This window comes from Sinohyriopsis cumingii, chromosome 1 (genome assembly GCF_028554795.1).
Source record: "Sinohyriopsis cumingii isolate HCF-2022 chromosome 1, ASM2855479v2, whole genome shotgun sequence".
Lineage (NCBI taxonomy): Eukaryota > Metazoa > Mollusca > Bivalvia > Unionida > Unionidae > Sinohyriopsis > Sinohyriopsis cumingii.
This window is the reverse complement of record NC_142961.1, coordinates 135,007,327-135,022,134: the sequence shown is the minus strand read 5'-3', so window position 1 is coordinate 135,022,134 and position 14,808 is coordinate 135,007,327. Positions and strand designations below refer to the sequence as shown.

At 35.2% G+C, this 14,808-nt stretch overlaps 1 pseudogene across 1 annotated transcript in view; it reads left to right on the top strand.

Annotated features, from left to right (window-relative positions):
- LOC149807902 (proto-oncogene tyrosine-protein kinase Src-like) overlaps positions 1-14,808 on the top strand; it is a 180,501-nt pseudogene that overhangs the window by 149,377 nt on the left and 16,316 nt on the right. Inside the window, exons 9-10 of the transcript XR_016423733.1 lie at positions 110-369; positions 10,979-11,132. The product of XR_016423733.1 is annotated as a proto-oncogene tyrosine-protein kinase Src-like (transcript). The remainder of the gene's footprint in view (positions 1-109; positions 370-10,978; positions 11,133-14,808) is intronic.

The following is a 14,808-nucleotide window of genomic DNA, read 5'->3' as shown; positions in this document are numbered from 1 at the left end:
GAAAGAAGGCATTTTATCCTGTCTTTCATTGCTATAGTTTGTTTTAGGACAGCTGGTTTAAACTTTTCTATGACAAATTTGCCCCAGTTCATGAAATATATATTTTCAGGCAAGTGGAACAAGATAACAAATGTAGCTATTAAGACACTTAAACCAGGGACAATGTCTCCAAAAGATTTCCTTCATGAAGCTATGATTATGAAGAAGTGTAGACATGATAAGCTGGTCCGACTGTATGCTGTCTGCTCCCAGGAAGAACCAATTTGCCTCATCATAGAACTGATGTCTAAAGGATGTCTTTTGCGATACCTGAGAGAGGGTGAGGGGAGAAACATTACTCTGGTGTTTAAAGTGGACATGGCTGCCCAGGTAAATTTATGAAGTTGTGCCTAAACCTTAGGTCAGATCTGTCTATCATTAAACTTGATGTTTGGAGTAATTATTCTAACATGAAAATCTTACCCAGAATTGATCAATATAGCCTTTTGTTTGTTCTGAGTATTTTCAAGTTAGATTTTGGAGTTGTTAAAGTGTTATGATGTCAAGGCTAGTTTAGGGCAAGTCATAATACATGCTTATCACTTTATGCATCTGCCTTTTGGGAGTGTATTTTACTATGACCCAGTCTGTCCATCTTTCCATCCTTCTTTTTCTTATTTTTTCCTCTTCTGCATGATAATGTCAGTTCCAGAGAACATACCTTCACCAGATATTGTGGATAGCTTGCACATGGGACAAGGACAAAGCTTGTCAATTTGAGGTCAAAAGGTCAAAGGTCTAAGTCATTTTGAGGGAAAGAAGCTAAATGATTTGTGCACAAGTCTGAATGGTGAAAAGTGCTGACTACACTTTTTTGCATTTTGAAATATTGGATTTTAAATGACTGAGGTTTAAAAGGCAGTATAGTTATATCTTCATTAATTTGTAGTATTTTCATAAAGGAAACATTTATCTTTTTGAATCAGTGGTGAAAAAAGTTTCTGTTCTGAATGAATTGCAATTTGACTTTTTAAATAAATCTCGTTTTCTTGCTTATTTTAATGATGATAAATGGAAATATCTGCAGTTAGCACCTTCTGCTTTTAGGTAAATTTATAAATTTTAGCATAGATAAACGTTATGTTTGCATCTTTTATCAGAACTCTGGAAAAAGATACAGTACCAGAGCATTATATAAATAGCAGCATTTATGACTACATTACTTTAATTGAGATCATCAAGCATACTGTATTATGGTTATTTTGCACATTAAGAAGAATCTGTGGTTCAGCATTTTAAGGAATTTATAAAAGAAACAGTTGTTACTGTTGTATCACTCATTGTGCCACTACCTAAAGAAAGGAAGAAATAAACATTAAAATAAAATTAAAAACTAGTTTTCTTAATAGGTAAATGTTAGAGTAAAAGTTTTGGAATGGTAATTTTTCTCCAAATAGTTGATTTCCTTGATGTTTGGATACTCTGCTAGTAAGAGAGTTTAGATGCAAGACAAGTCACAATTCTGCAAGACCCTCAACCTCATTTGGTCTAATCTGATAGTAAGCAAGTTCAGATACCATCTCCAAGTGAACAGATTGTTAAAGTTACAATAAATAATTCTCACTTTGAAATGTGTAAAATTGCATCAGATTGTGACTCTTACATATCTTTCTCTTTTACATGCCAGTCTATTTTCTAGTCTCTTTTTTTTTTCATGAAATTTTTCTTTTTGTCCTTTGGTACAGCAACAACTGAGACTGTTCCTTCTCATGATGAAGAAAAGGTCAGTTGTTATCCTTGCAGAAACTGTTTCTATGTCCATTTTCTTGAACACACTTTTTTCTACTTGGAGTGAGTGCTTTTGTCTAAACGTTTAGGTCACGTAAGGGATATTTTCTTCTTGTGTCATTACCTGTAGAACAACTGTAGTAAAATTGTTAATATGGTCATGAACAAATTGATCGGATGGAGTATGCAATTCCCTACCATCACAACCAGTAGAACTGCATGTACTTCACTCCTCATTGGATATCCAACAGTTTTGTTTAGCCATTGTCTAATTTCTGTAGGAAAGAATTGTTGCAAATACATTTCTTCTAATCCACAGTCTAGTAAAATGATGTGCAATAGAAATCACTCTTATCTTTTTCAGTCATGTTAATGAATCTGTTCTCCAATTCAGATGTTAGCTGTCTGTAAAAGTTGTTGTTGTTGTATGGTTTAACGCCATTTTTCAACACACGATAGGCTATACATGGCGGCCAGTATTAATGGTGGAGGAAGAACCCAGAAAAGCCCGGAAAGAACCACCGACCCACGAGAAGCTACTGGCAAGCTTTCTCACATATCCACATTAGCCGAATCCGAGACTCGAACCCACGCAGACAGAGGTGAGATGGCAGTGATCCGTAACGGAGAGCGCTTTAGACCACTCGGCCACTCAGGGCCCCATCTGTAAAAGCAACAAACAAACAATAACATTATATTCCCCACTAGACACTCAAGATACTCAGCTATTGAGGATCTCAGATTCTTGATTGATATACAGTGATCTAAATGTTAATTCATTGATTCAGTTATTAAATGATCATGATCAGTCTTTGATGTGTCATGTCTCTTTTATATTTTTTTACTCATTTTCTGACAAGTTCCCACTGCACTTCATCATCTGTTAGTGATTGATGATCTTCATTTGATGGGACTGTTCCCATTTTAAGTTAAACTGATAGTGGGAGGATTGCATTTTGATGGTCAGCAAATGATTTGCAGAAAAATAACTGAAGAATAAGCCAACTATGTTGTTAAAACTTCCTCAAGTGAAACAAATTCTGAAGTCGCTATAACTTAGCCAAGTTCATGGTTGAGGTATATTACATAAGATATGATCCTCTATTATCATCACTGATTGCACAATTTATATCATCCTGTTGCAAAATATAAATAGTTTCATACTTGCTACTTCCAGTTGGTATTTGCATCCTGTTCTTAGTTTGGCCAAACATGGTATTAATGTTGCATTGTTTTGTTATTTCATCATCAACATCCAGTCTTTAGGATTGTTAATTCTGCTGGAGATAATCCTTGTTCTGTTGGAGACCGGAGGCAATGCTTATTCTACTTGAAACCATCCTGTTTCTGCCAGAGAACATCCTGATTCTGCTGTAGACCATCTTCATTCGTTCTGCTGGAGACAATCCTCATTCTGTTGGAGACAGGAGGCAATGGTCACTCTGCTGGAAACCATCCTCATTCTGCCAGAGAACATCCTCATTCTTCTTGAGACCATTCTCATCTGTTTCTTCCAATAATGTCTGGTTTTTACTCTGAGCTTTTTTAATTTTAACATTAACAGTTGGTCTAGATTGTTATCATCGTTCATTTTATTTTTTGAAGCTGCTGACCTTTAATCTCATCAAAAATGGTTCTGATATCTTCATACTTTTCTTCCCATGATCGCTTCATTTGGAGCTGAATGCATGTAATGATTGTTGTTAATCTAACCAGTGTAACCAATTATTGCCTTCATCTTGATCCATGTAAAGAGAAGGGGCCCCAAGTGGCCAAGTGGTCTAAAGCACTCACCATTATGGATCATTGCCATCTCACCTCTGTCTGTGTGGGTTCAAGTCTCAGGTTTGGCCAATGTGGGTATGTGAGAAAGCATGCCAGTAGCTTCTTGTGGGTTGGTGGTTCTATCTGGTGTTTTCCTGGGTTCTTCCTCCACCATTTATACTGGTTGCCATGTATAGCCTATCTTGTGCTAAAAAAATGGCGTCAAACCCTACAATAACAACAACAACATGTGAAGGGAAAATCATTAGAAGATTTCAGCTGAGATAAAAAGAAAGTGAATAAAAATACATCTTAAAAATAAGAAATGTTGGGGGGATTCTAAAATTGGTTTGAGAACCATACATGGAGCTGGTTCAATTTAATATAGACAGTTCTTTTAGTTAATACAGTCTATTGCACTAACATTATTTGCACAGTGTTTTTGATGGCACACTTATCAATAGCAAACGTTGTTGAAAACTTGTCAGTACAATTAATCATCAGGTTGCCAGGCATATTTTTATTACATCTTTAAATTTTTATGACTTACGTACATGAGATTCACATTGTTCCTTAAACGATGTCAAATGATTAAATATTGGACAAAAATAGCTATTTAGATTAAATATGACTAAATATGATATGAAATAAAAAAAATCTTCAAATGACAATTCATATGGTGATGAAAAAAATTGTTTTAATCAAGATCGAAGTCCATACCAGGGAAATTTTGATGATAGAGGGAATGCTGTTTGGTAAAATAAGCAAGAACAACAAGAATTAAAAGACATATGCAAAGAAATTACTTCATTTGCATTTCAAATTCTTGTATATTAGTTGTAAACTTAAAACATCACTGACTGAAGTTTCTGCATATAAGTTTAAGCTTTTGGCCATTTACCTTAACTCTTTAACTACTGTAGTGGCTCACTGCTCTGCCTGGCTGCTGGGGTCACTACTGTGGCTGATTTGGGGGCTGACTACCAGATTCTGATGCTGCTGCAGCCAAATGATAACTTTTAGCTGATGATTTTGAGATATGTGCCATTTGTTTTTTGGTTATTTCCTTATAAAAAAATGCATATATAAAAGCTACAATTACCTTTTCTCTGTGTGATTCTTGTATCCCACTGGCTTCCAAGAGACTGAGGGAAAAACTCCATGAATTGAAATTAGAGCACACTATTTGTAACTATAATTTGTCATTATTTTGTACAAGTTATATGTCAGATCTGTAAACATAATTATTTACAAATGTTTAAATGGTCATTAATGTTCAGCTGATTCTTAATTTGCTGTTGAAAAAGCAGTTTTGTTTTACACAGACACAAACATAACACTGCTTGCATATTATGGACACCTCATGCTGCAAATTTGTTTTCAAACTTAGTCATTGTGCTTCTTTTTTGTCCATTTCGCTTCACAACTGTTAGCTTCAGCCACATTTCTTTCATTTAATACCAGGGGAAATATTTAAATAAGAAATCTGTCAATTTGTTTTTCCTCTCATCCAAAAGAAAAGTGGGACCAATGCTTTCATATCTACACTGCACTGTCTTCATCATCTGATTCTGTCTCAATTTCTGACAGACTAGACAAAGCTGATAATTCGATGTCACTGCTAACACCTTTTAAATTAGTATAATTAATCTCATTCTCAGAAAAACCTACAAATTAAGAGTCCAAACCACTAACAAAAGATGCTGTTTCCACTGTCAATAACTGTATGTATTAACTATCATGTGTTACAAAATTCAAAAGATCCCCTTAATTTAGCCATATTTATTATATGATGTCTTTCACAGCAAGAATCATCATATTTTGATTTGATGAATGTTCTCTTTTTGCCCATTGATGACGAATTAGATCTTTGTAAATGAAAATACAGAGCAGATCTACCCATCACTGTGGTCTAAATATATATAACAGGCAAGCAAATATATCTGCTGTGGCGACTAACAGCACTTCTTTATAGAGGGTTTATCAGACACTGTACAGGAAAGGTACATGTATGCAGCGGATATACATGCTAGTGGTAGGGAAAGAGTGACACAAAATTTGTGAATGACATACATTTTGGGTAAGAAATAACCTATTGATTTTGGTATCAAATATCAAAGATCATAGTCACTGAGTGAAAGAAAAGCTTTTTGTATAATAACTTTTGTTCTAGTCATGTACCTTTACTAAACTTTGAAGTGGGGAGGGAGGGTCCACTTGAAGAGACCTATTACTTTGGGATCAAAATGTCAATGGTCAGAGCCATACTAGCTATTTGCAAGAAAGGATTAACTGTTCTTATGGAGTAAGTTTCTTGACCAGCTTTGTGGATAGGTTTGCACACCGGGTAATGAAGAAACCTATCCATTTTGTAGTCAAGATGTCATTGGTCACATTCATTGTAAGTCTACCGTAATAAGAAAATAATGCTTTCTGCAAAGTGCAGTGTGATCCCATTATAACACAATAGTTGGGGTCCATAGAACCCAACCATATCATGTACCAAACCATGTGATAACCAGCTTAGTCAGTTAGCTGAAGAAAATGATAGATAAAAAAAATGATAGTCCTCATTTGATCTATATCCCATTGTCACTAAACAATTCACTAAAATATTGGTTTTAGTTGTTTGCATGCTACATGTTCATGTACCTTATAACTGCAAGAAGGAAACTTTCAAAGTACAATAAACTTGTTCCAATAATTTAAAAATGCAAGAATCCACCTGATTCAAATTGCTTTTGTTTAAGTTTGGTGCTGACTTCATTTGATGAAAGGTGCTTTGTTTTTGCTTTGATGAAGTGTGCATGTGAATTCCCATCATTTTTCAAAACTGCCATTGTAAAGTCTCTGCTGAAGAAACCAATACTAGACCATAACAATTTAAAGAACTACCACCCAGTTTCTAATCTCTCATTCATATAAAAAATTTTAGACAAGGTTGTTCTATCATAGTTTGTATCTCATCTGAATTCAAACAGTCTTTTTAGCAATGTAGAGTCTGCATATCACCCTTGCCACAGTACTGAAACTACTCTTTTAAAAGTAGTTAATGACATTCTTTCTGCTTTGGATGGCAGAAAGATTCCAGTCCTCACCCTCCTTGATTTGAGTGCAACATTTGACACAATAGACCACAATATATTACTTCCCTGTCTCCAGCATGTATTTGGCATTCATGATTCAGCCTTATTGTGGTTCAAGTCCTACTAGGTAAACAGGACACAAATTGTGTCTGCAAATGGAATACACTCCAGCCCAGTTGATCTATGTTGTAGTGTTCCACAGGGGTCTGTTCTTGGACCTGTTCTCTTCATTCTGTACACTCAGCTGCTCTCAAGTGTCATAGAGCATCATCCAGTGTCTCACCAATTGTATGCTTATGACACGCAAACATACAAATCTAGCCACCCAACTGAAGTTGATGCTATCATCCAAGGTGTAGAGAGGTGCATTTCTGATGTGAAATCATGGATGACATGTAACAAGCTGCAGATGAATGATGATAAAACTGAGGCCATTCTGATCACAATACAAAGACTTTCTCATTCACATCCTTTACCTCAAACAATAAATATCAGCAACACCATCATTAAATTCACACAATCAGTATGAAACCTAGGTGTTACACTGGACAGTACTCTCACAATTTTGCACCAACATATCATGAACATATACAAGGTTGCATATCTTGAGCTGAGATGCATCAGCTCAATTCACAAATATCTTTCAGTTGATGCCACTAAAACACTTATGTGTTCATTAGTACTTTCAAGACTGGACTATTATAACTCAATTCTGTCTGGTTCATCTCAGTATCTACTCCAGAAACTTCAAAAAGTTCAAAACACAGCTGCTCAGATCATACTTAGAGTACCACGATCAGAGCACACATCCCCGCTGCTCTGTACCCTACACTGGCTATCCATTCGATCCAGAATCAAACACAAAATTTGTTCTCTGTGCTACTTTTCACTGATGGACTCTAATCCAACATACGTATCTGACCTCACCCATGTGTACACACCAGCAAGATACTTACTCTCCTCCTCTGTCAATCGTATACTCATTATTCCCACAACAAAAACAAGATCATATTGACAGCATTCTTTTGCATACTAGGACCCAGCAACGTGGAATGTATTGCCCACTGAACTTAGACACAAAGACACAGTGATATCATTCAAGAGTGCTCTGAATACTCACTTATTTCGACTGCAAGAACAAACTTAAAGACATAATAATGTTTCGTACCTTAACTATTCTCAGCACGTTTTTTTATATTTTCTAATTTCATGGTGTTTGTTTTCTGTAATATCATTATATATGTTTTTTATGTTATAGGTGTTATCTAATGTTGTAAAGCGTTTAGAGCTTCTAAAGATTAGGTGTTATATAAAGTCCTCATTATTATTATTATTATTATATTATTATTATTATTATTATTATTATTATTAATATTATTATTATTATTATTATTATTATTATTATTGTTATTATTGAAGTAACTGCTAAAGGACAACCTTGGAGGACTAATCAAATGCCTGTTTGTTATTGTAACAGCGAAATCAAATAACTGTAGAGCAATGATTGCAACTGATTTTTTTTTTCATTTGCTTTTATACAAAATGATCAGTGCTTCAAAGGTTATCAGTTTTCTTTGAAGTTTCAGCAAGACAATTTTTTCTGGGTGCATCTAAAAATATAAGAATTAGCCATCATTTGGTTGGTTGTAGCAGTTACTGTTCTTGCCTTCAAAGGTTGGTCGATTGTAGCTAGTCAGGTAGCATGATTATTTGGATGTATCAGAGAATACAGGACTCAGGCCATATGACAGCATAAATGGAGTATGATATAACAGTGTATGGTTAATTTGGTTTGTCAGTATGAAGAAAGAATTGATTTATTTAACAAGAGATATATTCCAATGCATTTTATATCCAAGTTTGTGGCTTCCTTTCATGGTGCCATTGAATTTCTCCTTTCCAAACCCAGGATTGTGCACACAATTTTAAACAGTCAGCAGTGTTGTCACATAATGAAAAAATCACCAGATGGTATAATTTGTCACCAATATGAAAATAAATCTCAGTTTGTGACATTGGTGAAACCCAGAATGATCCCAGAATAAGCTTTTAACACATTACTTTTCAAACTTTTAAGAAGAACTTTTCTTTATTTAAAAGAAATGTATGAATATGAAATTTCAGGAGCCATGCCACAATCATCTTATATATTAGAATACATACATGAATGATAATATACGTTTTACATGCTAGTTTTCCTACTTGGTCATGACTCAGTGGTATTAAACTAATAGAAAAGAAAGAAAACCACCAAGTTTTGTAAAATTCAGCAAACAGTTTATTTCCTTAAATTACAGTGTGAAAATATAAAAAAGGAAATTACAGTATTGTGAATTAAATCCAAAATAATATTATAATTACTAATACAAGTCCTTATGAAGAAAGAAAAATGATTTAGTTTATTCCTAAATAAATCCAGTGCTGGAAATGTTGATGTGCCTGTCATGGCCTGTGTTGTGGTGATCTGCTAAATTTCTTTCATTGAATCACTAAAATATCATCCTTATTTGAATTCACCACAATTCCCAGTTAGTGTCTCTGACCAAGAATATAATTTAGATGAGCACTTTGTATTTCCATTGAATAAATAATTTGAATAAATAAATTCCAGCCCCAGTGAAATACTGGACACAACAATAATACAACTGATTCTGTTCAACTCTTATGGTCACAAATTAATAATTCCTAATTAAAAACAAGATTATAAAGTCCTCTACTTGACCTCAATTCACCTTTAGCAATTTCATAAAAATAAACCTAATGCCTAAATGAGTGTTTCATTGTAGATGGTTCCAAATGTTAACAAGATAAAATCTTATTTATAATTAGAAGGTCTGTTAAAAATTTATAACATAGAATATGAAATACATCAGTTAGGCTAGGTATATTAGGAAATTCCAATAACCTAAACCTAGACCCAAATAAATGTTTACTTATGTTGATAATAATCCTACTATTAAACCCATGCCAAGAGGGAAATTATTAGCTATGTATTTTTTACAGAATAAAAAATTCAATGATTTTGGTCAGGTACACAATCATCTTGATTTTGGAGAAGGTCAGCTAGAAAATACAACTTTACATAATCCACAGCATATCATGAAATACAAAACTAAAACAACTTGCACACAATGTATATGAAATATTCATAACACATCCCCTCATAAAGAAAAGGAAAGATTTATGTAATAAAACTTTATTTTAATCTTAGTCAAATATACATGTGATAAAAAATTACATAAGATGAAATCTTATGAATGTCAAAGTGTGCATGAAACAGTGTATTATTTCTATATATGTGAATGTGCATCTGCTATTAACTTGTTTTTCACTTTGCTGCAACATCAAACTCTAACTTAGTAATCTCTGATTTTTGTTTTTCATCTTGCCAAGAGGGTTGTGATCACTAAATACAATAATCAGGAAAGGAGCAGAACTAATATACACTTCTGAGTGTTGCAAGGCCAGTATAAAAGCCAAACATTTCTTCTTACTTGTGGAATAATTTCTCTGGTGCTTATTTAATTTCTTAGAAAGATAGCCTACTGGATGATCTGCACCATTTTGAATCAATCTTGTATCAACCCCAACTTCACTTGCATCAACAGACATTTTAAATGATTGACCGAAATTTGCAGCTGAAGAACTGGTGCATTCTTAAACATCATCAATGTAAGCATCACAGTTATCTTGTCTAGACCAGATATTATCATGTTCATTAAACGTTGAAAAGTACAAAGTGAATCTTTCATCCCAAACGGCATCACTTTATATTGATAAAGTCCATCTGGAGTCATGAATGCCAAAATTTCTTTTGCCATTTTCGTCAGTGGAATTTGCCAGAATTCTTTCAAAAGTTCAAATTTGGAGATATACTTTGCATTTCCAATTTTATCCATGCAGTCATGGTTTCTTGGCAATGGAAATGAATCTGTATTGGTCATGCTGTTCACCTTTGTAGAGTCTGTGCTAATGTGGAAAGTAGAATCTGGTTTCTATACAATAATACATGGTGAACTTCAGTCACTGTTACTTGGTTGAATGAAATCATTCTCCAACATATGCTGAATTTCTTTTTTCAAACATTCCTGTTTGAGAGGGTTCATCCTGTATGGATGCTGTTTCATCTATAATTTCAATGTAATGGTAGAACATCTGGAAGCAAGTACTGATATTCAGGTATTACCTTTTCATTCTTTTCTTGTGGCTGCAGATGTGAAAGCTTCTGGTTCAGATTATTAAAACTTGTGTCTGGTTATTAGACACTTGGATAAATCCAAAAGTTTGAAATTAACCAGTTTGCACTTGATAAAGGAGACTAGATTATTTTTTGTTGAAGAAGTTAATTGTAACTGTTACAGATTGCCAGTGGAATGGCCTACCTGGAACAGCACAAGTTGATCCACCGAGACTTGTCTGCAAGGAATATTTTGGTTGGGAAGAACAATATCGTCAAAGTGGCTGACTTTGGTTTGGCCAGAGTAATTGAGGATGACGAATACAATCCAGAACAAGGTAAGCAGATATTTATGATATTTTTTCCACACTTAAAGACATGCAGATATCATTGTAATGTATTCTACAGTTTGGACAACATATATTTTGAGAGGTTGCCTTGAAAACTCCATAAATTTGTTTAAAGATGGTTTTATGCTTGAAAAATGCTTGAATTAAAAACAAAATATATTCAATTTTTTAGTAATATTTCATAGGGAATACAGATTATTAAAACTAAATAAAATATGTTTCACTTTTTAAATTCAGAAACTTTCTTATTGAATATTTTCAATTTATGCTCAACTAAAAGTATAGAATTGTACAAGAAATGATTAAATACATTCATTGTATGAAAATACGGGATACATGTGGGCCCCATGTGGCCAAGTGGTCTAAAGCACTGACTGTTATGGATCATTGCCATCTCACCTTTTTTTGTGTGGGTTCGAGTCTCAGGTTTGGCCAATGTGGGTATGTGACAAAGCTTGCCAGTAGCTTCTCATGGGTCGGTGGTTCTTTCTGGGGGTTTTCCCGGGTTTTTCCTCCACCATTTATACTGGCCACCATGTGTAGCCTATCTTGTGCTGAAAAAATGGCATTAAACCCTACAATAACAACAACAGGATACATGAGTATATGCATCATTCTCTATCACTCACTCTAACTTTCTCTCAAATAAGCTGCTATTCATTATTACCAATATACTAAAACATCAAAATCATAACCAAAATAACATCAATACTTAATTAAAATATTTTAAATTATTTTCTCTCTGTGTGTACTACTCAGGGATTAGAATCTGAAAGTACAAGACTATGATTCACAATTGGTGCTTGGCTGATGCCAGCATTACAGTGTATTCAGGGCTGATCCTAGCTCAAGTAGAATTCATGCTAGACTGATCCCAGCTCAGGTAAAATCTGTGCTAGACTGATACCAGCATTCAAGTGTATTCTGTGCTGATCCCAACTTAAGGTACATTATATGCTAAGCTGATCCAAGCATAATAGTGCATTATGGTGGGCAGATCCCATCCTCAAGTGAATCAATGCTCGGCTGATCCGAGCATCATACTGTATTCTGGGCTGATCCCAGCTCAAGTAAAATCTCTGCTAGGCTGATCCCAGCATTCAAGTGTATTCTGGACTGATCCCAGCTCAAGTATAATTGGTACTAGGCTGATACCAGCTTTAAAGTTTGTTCTGGGCTGATCCCAGCTTCTGTAGACTGTGCTAGGCTGATCCCAGCTCAAGTAAAATCTCTGCTGGCTGATCCCAGCATTCAAGTGTATTCTGGGCTGATCCAGCTTAAGTAGACAATGTGCTAGGCTGAACCCAGCATACTAGTGTATTTGGGCTGATCCCATCTTAACTAAATCTATTCTGGGCTGATCCCAGCTCAAGTAAAATCTCTGCTAGGCTGATCCCAGCATTCAAGTGTATTCTGGACTGATCCCAGCTCAAGTATAATTGGTGCTAGGCTGATACCAGCTTTAAAGTTTATTCTGAGCTGATCCCAGCTTCTGTAGACTGTACTAGGCTGATCCCAGCTCAAGTAAAATCTCTGCTAGGCTGATCCCAGCATTCAGGTGTATTCTGGGCTGATCCTAGCTTAAGTTGACTATGTGCTAGCTGATCCCATCTTAACTAAATCTATGCTAGGCTGATCCCTGCATAAGAGTGTATTTTGGGTTGAGTCCAAAATAGTGGAATATAGCTAGGCTGATCCCAGTAAGAAGAGGTATTCTTATTTTTTCCAATTTAAAACTGCAAAAGAAAGTTATTATACAGGCATGACCTTTATGTTGTTAGTCTACCATATGAGTATCCAGTTGGGCAAAGTGTCAAATTGAATTTGATATTAAAATATATCAAATGAGAGCCTCAATGAGGATGCCAGTTTGACTTTGACAATCCATTTGGAAGGAATGGTATCCAAAGCATATGACACTAAATGTATGTACGCCACTGTTCCTGAACAGAAAGAAGTCAGTTAGGGTGAACTCTGATGTAGCATGTATAACATGATGAAGACCATCGTCCTAAAAGTCTTAATTAAATGGTCCTCCATACCCACTGCAGTTGTGGCTGCTCCAATACAAAATGAATGACCAGAGAGGTTTTCCTCATCATAGCCCAGGCGTGCCAGCAGGATCTTCAAGTAAGACAGAAATGTTCTCTAATAAACAAACATCCGATGGAATCCACAAATAAAGGAGCATTTGCACCATGACCTCCAGCCAAAACATCTAGCTGCCTGTGACTCAAATGCTGCTCCATACAGAAAACAGGACACAACCGTGAGTTCTGAAAGAATGAAATGTTGACACCTGTACGAAACATGTCCATTTTTGAAGATGGCAAGGTGAGTATAAATATAGATTCGTCCATTAAAAATGTCACACCTCAATTTTTCAGTTAGTTGCATGACGAAATGCTCTGCAATAATCAAACCGTGAATTCACTACATGACAAGAATCCAATCAAATGCTACTTGACACCTGCACTGCAGTGGCAAGCCCACAGCTGGTGACAAAACTCCCTCAAGTGACATAGCAAACGATTGCATCTGACATGTAATGGGAAATATGGGCTTACTATTCCGAATGTTATTCCTTTTTATCCCACAATATCCTGTTGGACTCATGAAAAGGGTTACTATGACCAGCCTGTAGGTAATGGAATCAAATTCCTGCAAGGTACAGCTTAATTGTGGAGTACTGCAGCTGCAGAATGGTGTGACAGTACGTGACAAAATAAATGAAACATCTTCTGAGAGGATGGGTAAGAGTACACATGAGCAACAATACCTGACATGGCCAAAAAATTCAACAAACATCGGAAGTCAGTTCTGGACACTGACCTAATATTGTTGGACACATATAAATACCACAAGTCCTGCACATATTGTATCAAAATCGCATCAGTTCTGAAGCCAGGGTATGCACAGCTGGAGTTAGGTCCGCTTGGGGCACCAAGTACCTGAACTTCTCGCTTGCTGAGCTGTACACACAATATCCAGAAATGTGTGTATTCCTTGTCACAGAATGCCAGTGGAAGAATGATGTGTTGTTAGATGGTCACATCATCAATGAAGTGCAGTGCATGTATGTATATCTGTCTGTGTACATATGAGACCAGAAAGAAGAAACATTGGACAGCAGACCCAGGCAAGCAGTAGGAAGTGCTATGTTGATGTGTAAATGACTGAAGTCAGCACTGAATTACAAACTGAAAATTCTAAGCTTAGGCATATATATTTCATAAAGGCATACAAAATCCATGAATTTTTTAAAACTATTTCTAATACAGATTGTTAAAACTAAATAAAATATGTTTCACTTTTAAATTCAGAAAAATTCTTATTGACATATTTGCAAATAAAAGGTAAATAATTAAGTAAAATGGGATAAATTTGGGTGGACCAAAATGATGCATCACATGGGTGATTACCAGATGGAGTATCCCTTTGTTGTAGCAGCATGCTAATTATTAATGTGCTTTCTCATCTTGTTGGTTAAATCAATCTCATAAATGGATATTATATATACTATATTTAGTGCAAACATACTGAGACAGAGAATGATCCTTTTCAGAAGAGAGCTTCTAACATAAATAAATAGCTAACGTTTGGCATGTATCTATACATGATGAAGAGCTTGTTTTTCACTTCTTGAGTGTAGGTTTATCATTAA